Genomic DNA, 7176 nt, shown 5'->3' on the forward strand with positions numbered 1-7176 from the left:
ATAATAACAGTCCTCACAGTCTGAGAGGTGTAAGATTAAACTAAAATAAAATAAAATAAATCACAGCGCTGAAGTCTCATGTTAACTTCACATCAAGTTTAATATAGATTTCAGCACATTGGGAAGAGATCTCTTAATGTCCGGTATAAACAGGACGATTACAACATTGTTGTTGTTGCAGAAGCAGGAAAGCCTGTGTCAGTGTTTAAATGGGAACCTGACTGACATATAATTTCTCTGTTTCTAAGTCTCATGAAAACTAGGACCTGCTGATTTATATGATGTATGATGTTTAAACAGCTTCTCAACTCAGAGAGAAGAAACTTTACAGACTAAATCTTGATAGATCACCGACTAAAGAATCAAAAACTTGCACCTCGTATCGTACTGAAGCTACATGATGCTGTTCAGAGTTTGTGGTTGTGGTTTTGTTTCTTCTTAGTTATCTATTATCTGATGAGAAGTGTGTGTCACCACATCCAAACCAGAAGGTCAGGTTTTCCCCTACGACAGCATTGTGAAACCAAGAAAACCACAGGAGAAAAACAAGAATTAGACCAAAGTTTATTGATCCTGTAGAGAGACAAGTTGCAATAAGAAGAAAAAAACAATAATAAATTATAAAAAACAGTCAAGTTAGATATTACATTAAACTGGAAGTTACCATTAGATCTTGTTCAGGAGAAATATAGGAAACAAGTATCATGTCAGTGCTGTGCAACTCACCGAAAAACCTTCTTTCACAGGGAAAACTATTTATTTAATCCTTACATTTTATGTCACTGCTTTTATACCAAAAACATCTTAAAATGTTAAGAACATTCAGTAAACCTGAGCTGTTTGTCTCTTTGTAGCTGTCTGAGTCTAATTTAGCTTTAACAGTGAAATCTAATAAATGGATGTGCTGAGGTGTGAGGGGCTCTGGGGACCAGTTACAGGCCAGCTGGACATCAGTGTTTGGACTGGTGTGAAGGTGTGAAGGTCTACCTCAGTGAAGAGTAGACGACCACTGGCTCTGCTGGAAACTCTGAACACACAAACACAAACAGTTCAAACAACATGAGAAACTGTTGGAGACAAAGAAACTCCGTCACCAGACAACAACTCTGCTTCACTCAGTTCTCAGGAACTAACAAGAGTTTCAAACTTGTGATTCATTAAATGAGGTTGCACCAGTAAAACTTAAGAAATGTCTCTAGTAAAGCTTGGAAATGTCTGTAGCACCATCCAATCAGGAGCAATAAGATATGTAAACAGGAAGTCACTGTAGCATCACAAGCTGATAAATAACATTGTCAGGTCTGTGTGTTCAACATAGTCCTCCAACCTAAACGACAACATAAGTCGTTTTAACCACCTTCCAAATACGACACATATGAGTGTACCCCTCCCCTACTGGTCCCTACCGGTCATGTTTGTCCATGCCTCCCAAAACGGCATTTTCAAACTCCTTTTCCTGACCTGACCTACATTTTGGAAATCACGAGGACAGACTCAGAATATGTTACTGCTGTTACTACAGCTGATACCAGTACTGTTAGTATATTTGCACTACTACTAGTAGTGCAACACATGTAATAATACTGGAGATACAAATATCATTATTTTTCATGTAGAATTATAAGTTGTATTATAGACTTTAAAAACGGCAGCAGGTTTGACAGTTTTATTCTTATTAACATCACTTCTGTGAAAGGTGAACGACAAAATATAACTGGAAAGTATTTATCTAAAATGATAAAAACATCTGTGAAACCAGCTCATGCATTTAAGCACAATGCAAAAAATAGACGGACACATCATTAGTTGACACAGAGCGCACTATAGTGAGAAACCACCAGCGTCCGACCCCAATTTACTGCAAACAACAGGAGGAAGTTGCTGCTGTGGTTTTATATTCAGAGTGGAAAAAGAAATGCAGCGCACAACCAAGTATATTTGGTCTGTTAAGTCAATTTTCTCTTTTATTGGAAATCACTTAAACACTTAATTTAATAATTATTTTCAATTCAATTCAATCTTAGCAGATTGCAAAGTTAGAAATGTTGTCACATGAATCATCTCTGCTGTCCTGAAACCTGCTGAACTCAATGTAGAAAACAAAACAAGGTCAGTTTGAGAATTCTTTGAACTCCTCACCTGTGACCGAAAATAAAGGGATGTGACCATTGCTAAAGGTGCATGTTAGTGTCCAATGTGTAATGTATAATGTTAGATCTAAAAATAGATTTTAGAATAAAACTCAATAGTATTAAATGACCAAAATGCCCTCTTTGGTGGTAAACAACAGACATATTTGTACTTCTCAGACCTGAACTACGAAGCAAGTTGAAAATACCCACCCAGGATATCATTTTGTTATCTGGCTTCACTAAACCTAACAACTACGATCAGGCTAAATGGTCAACTCAGTAAGTCAACCCAGGGTTTCCCAATCCAGCCATGAGTGCATTCACATAAAAGAGGCGGTGTTAGCAGCAGATGACCAATCACACACATGAACAAGTCACTGCCGGCAGAGTGGCATATTTTATAAACAAAGAGAGAACTGCAACATTAGACAAATGTGACATAGTCTAAGTAACACAGCTGCAGCTGACACATGCAGGAAGACAGTGTCAGGTTAACACCCTATAATAAGTTTTTGATTTGATGTGTTCTTATGGCATGTGGCAATTTTTGCCTTATTCCTTCAGCTCGGCTGTGTGTCAGCATTTCCACATTAAAAGCCTCGGGCACTGAATAATTGTTAAATTCAACCTTCTAATAAATTCTCGTCACTTCAAAAATGAGATTTATTAATTTAAAGCACTCAGAAGTGTTACAGCTACAAAATGAAAAATCCATTCTTGTCTAAAAAGGGGCTCAAATAGTGTTTGAAAGACTGAATCTCAACATTTAGACTACTGAAACCTCCCCCACATTATCTGCGCCTGTAAATTCAGTTTTCTATGGAAAAGGTAATTTTACATTTTTACATTAAATAAACTGATCAATAACAGTGTTTCAATGTAACACTTAACAGAATGAGATATTTATACCTGAACATTTATAATTCATGTATATTTCTTTATTTTCATTAACAATCCTGCAGTGATGTGATATGCAGAGTAACATTACCATAAACAGGAAACTGGATGACCACAGAGATGTTAGCATCTGTTAACAGATTCATCACAGGGTACAAAATAGACTCGCATGCAACACATCAGCCACAACAGACCAGACATTATGGAATAAAAAACGTTGATTTATCATTGACTTATTTTGATTAAAACTGCTTTGTATCGTATTTATAAAATAATAGACGTATAAATAAATCTTATTTATAAAACTGTAAATTTACAAAATGTCCTCTGAGGTTCTAAAACTCAACTTGGTCCTCACAAAGTCATAAGAACAAGAACACAGTCACTGTCCCTGAAAAACAGAGTGAATAAAACATTGTTACCTCTGCTGCCTCTGATTGGCTGCTGTAGGTGACTTGATATTTTGACATCACAGTATGCGATGCCATCTGTGATGTCATCATCTTCAACTTCTACTTCAGCAGCTGAATGAACCAAAAGGATCAGAAATTCAAATCAAGGAAGATGATGTGATCTTAAGCTCCACAGTTCACTAAATGGACCCTGTGGTGAGATTGTTTTATTAACATCAATGTAATTTATGAGAATCCTGATGGACGTCTGACTTAAAGAAAAGTGTTAAGAGAAATGTGTCAACAGTGAAATGTGACTTTAAATGTTAACAGTAGCACATGGAGTCTGTGTCTAACCTTTAGGTTTCCTGTGGAGACATCGTCTCACCAGTAGAACCAGTAGAACCAGTAGAACCAGAACAACCAGAACAACCAGAAGATAGAAAGATAGAAAAGCAGACCACAACACAGAGAGAGGAGAGGCGGAACCAGGAAGAGAGGTGGGTGAGGAAGAGAAGGAATCAGGAGGAGAGGGGGTGGTAGATTTCCCTGAATGAACAAGAAATAATAATTAACATGCTAAAAGTGGACAAGTGATGGCGTGGTGTATAACAAACTTTTATGATCAAGAACAGTGTCAAGTGGATTTCTTCTCAACACATCATCGCAGCATTATTGTTCGGACACCACAATGGGGACAAGTATGCCTTTTAGGCAACAAAAACACAGAAGATTGGTGGTTCCTGGCTGACAACCCTGCAGCTGACCAATGGGCACCGGAGGAGGTGCGACATGCAGTTACGCTTTAGCTACCTGTACATTTACTGAGCAGACTGCAAAGTTAGAAATGTTGTCGCATCATGAATCATCTCTGCTGTCCTGAAATCTGCTGAACTCAATGTAGAAAACAAAACAAGGTCAGTTTGAGAATTATCTTTGAGCTCCTCACCTGTGACAGAGATCCAGCTGGATGGAGACTCTCCACGACCTCTGATGTTACACTTGTAGAGGCCTTCATCAGACTTGGAAACATGGTGGATGGTCATGTGACCTGTAGGCTCAGTCCTGATGAGGGAGCCATCTTTATAGAAACCAGCTTGGAGGTTGGAGGGAGGGGTCTCTGTTTTACAGTGCAGAGTGACATCATGTCCCTCCATCACAGGGAGGACAGGACTCTGCAGGATCACTGGTCCACCTCAATAAATCCAACAGAAAAGGTAATGTCCAAACAGAGGGAGTCCAACAATGCAAAGGAAGGTCCAAATACAAAACACATGAGACAGACAATGATCCAAGCAGGAAACAGTCACAACAAACTGGGGCAAGACAAGGCACAAGACAGAGCACGAACAAGCTACAATGATCCAACATGACTGAACAGAAAAACAGGCAATATATACAACGGCAAACGAGCAGGGCGGAACACAAACAGATGTAACTCAAAAGGAAATCAGAGACCAGGAAGCAAAACTAGACACAGACAACAGATGCAGACAACTTCAAACTTAAACAGGAAACAGGACAAGATGCTGAAACTTGGACCAAACTGACTGAGCAATAACAGACAAAACAGTAGAGACGAACACCTGAACAGACATTAAAATTCACTTGGAACAGACAATCACACAGACATGCAGACCAAGATCACAACAAGCATGCGACACAGGCCATTACAAAATAAGACTGAACAAGACAAGAACGCTAATACCAACACAAAACCTCAGAAACAGAGACCATAACCATGTAAACAAACAAACAAGAATTAAACACAGAGCAGACAAGGCCAAAATAATTATAAACACAGATACACACAGCTTCATCAACACTAACTCCACAGTCTGATCTTACCAGTGACAGTGATGTTGATGGTGTTACTGGTTGCTCCCTCTCTGGACTCACACCAGTAAACTCCACTGTCCAATGGAGTGATGTAGCTGATGTTACAGGAAGAACCAGCTGGCTCTCCACTCCATTCCTTACACTGAGTCCTGGTTTCTCTGGTTGTGTTCCTCCTCAGCGTCCATCCAGCAGAGCTGTCGTCCTCCTCACAGCTCAGAGAGACAGACTCTCCATGAAACAGCTGAGAGCGGCTGGGACTCACAGTCAGAGAGGCTGGAGGAAGAGACAGAAAGATGTGGTTAGAGATGATTAATGGCATTTAAAAAAAATATATATTTTCTTCACATTTCCTATATGCCTTGCTTTCTATTTCTGAACTGATCTCTGTGTTTCAGGTGCTGCGTATCAGAGAAGAAATCTGAATCAAAGTGAGATATCTGTTGACAAACTAATTCTTTCTTCATGTTTTCTACATGCAATGTCACAGCAGACGTCAAGGGCATAGGTTTCATTTGAACACTGGTGAGGATACACATGGGTGAATCTAGGGTGTTTTCCTGCATTTTGGTAACTGTTTTCCATCAATTTATGGTGCAATTATCTATATTTTGGTAGGGAAACACATTTTGGTGGCAGGTGACAATTTAAAATGTAAAACTATAACAGAATAAAATGCAATAGGGCTCTCAAGCATTCTGTCACAATCCTGCCTGTCGGCGTTCCCTGTACCAGTGCTGTTCTAGTCCTGTGTCTGTTCTGCCTGTTTTCCTGATTGGGGTCACCTGTGTGTCCACCTGCCTGTTTGTGTGTCTGCGTACAGCTGTTTAACATCTTGCGCTGCCTTGCTAAACCTGTACTTTGACTCCTTAAACCTGGCCTGGCACTCCTAAACGCCTCTTCCCTTTCCAACCTCCACTGTCTGAGCTTAACTGTGAACCAGGGTTTGTCATTGTTATAAGTCACCCTGGTTCATGTTGGGATGCAGCTGTCCTCACAGAAACTGATGTAGGACATTACATCGATTTCCTGATGTGTTGCACCTGGGGCCTGTACCACGAACATTTAGGCTACTGAAACCCCCTCCCCCGATTACCTGTCCCCGCATAGGAAAAGATTGGGTGGTTCATGACCAGTCATAATATGATGGAGTATTAGGGCCACATTAGGAAAAAAATTGGATCAAGATTTTTTGTTTTGTTTTGCATTTTGAGAATAAAGTAGAAATGTCGAGATCGAACATGATGAGAATAAAGTTCAAGTACCATTTCAACTTTATACACAGTTCCACTTTATTCTTGAAATGCAATATAAATTTTTAAAAATCTTCGTGCATACCCTGTACTCCAGAGGTCACTAATAGGCGGACCGTGGTCCAGTAGTTGGCTGGACAAACTAGAGCTCACGTTTTTCACTGAACAAGAGAAAGTAGGAAAGTGGTAGCTCTATAAGAGGGAATGAAAGGGGAGGCATTACAGTTGTTCATTTGTTAAGATGTTTTGAGTGTTTATTACAAAATAGGTTAAGACTACACTTTATCACTTCAAGCTACAGTTTTTATTAAATTTTTTCTAAAAAAAATTAGGGACTTTATTTTAGTTTACTTAAATTTAGAATTTATTATTAGAGTGTTTATTATTTATTATCCCTCCAGTTTGATGTGAAAATTGTAGAAATATTGTCAGTTGTTGACTAAATACATATATGTTGATACAACTATCCGTTATGGCCCTGAATGATAACGTAAGTTAGTCGTTTTGATGTTCCAGACCTTTACTTCGGGAAATTTTCTCTAACTGGACCTCTTTGAATTCTAATTGAATACCCCTGCTGTACTTAGTTCATTCTTTGATGGATTATTGTTGTGTCATGTCATGTCGTGTCGTGTCGAGTGACTTTCCTGCCATATTACTCTATCA

General features: G+C 39.0%; 1 long non-coding RNA gene across 1 annotated transcript; it reads right to left on the reverse strand.

The window, feature by feature from the left end:
• Window positions 1-3383: 3383 nt before the first annotated feature.
• On the reverse strand, window positions 3384-4431 carry LOC119911673. Its single transcript, XR_005445955.1, has 3 exons — window positions 4371-4431; window positions 3779-3970; window positions 3384-3553 (listed from the first exon to the last, which is right to left on the reverse strand). It is a non-coding gene; the product is annotated as an uncharacterized LOC119911673 (long non-coding RNA).
• Between the last annotated feature and the right edge of the window lie 2745 nt (window positions 4432-7176).

Source organism: Micropterus salmoides, unplaced genomic scaffold (assembly GCF_014851395.1).
Source record: "Micropterus salmoides isolate LMB-PRFRI ecotype aquatic unplaced genomic scaffold, ASM1485139v1 Ms_hic_scaffold_2, whole genome shotgun sequence".
In the NCBI taxonomy this organism is placed as follows: domain Eukaryota; kingdom Metazoa; phylum Chordata; class Actinopteri; order Centrarchiformes; family Centrarchidae; genus Micropterus; species Micropterus salmoides.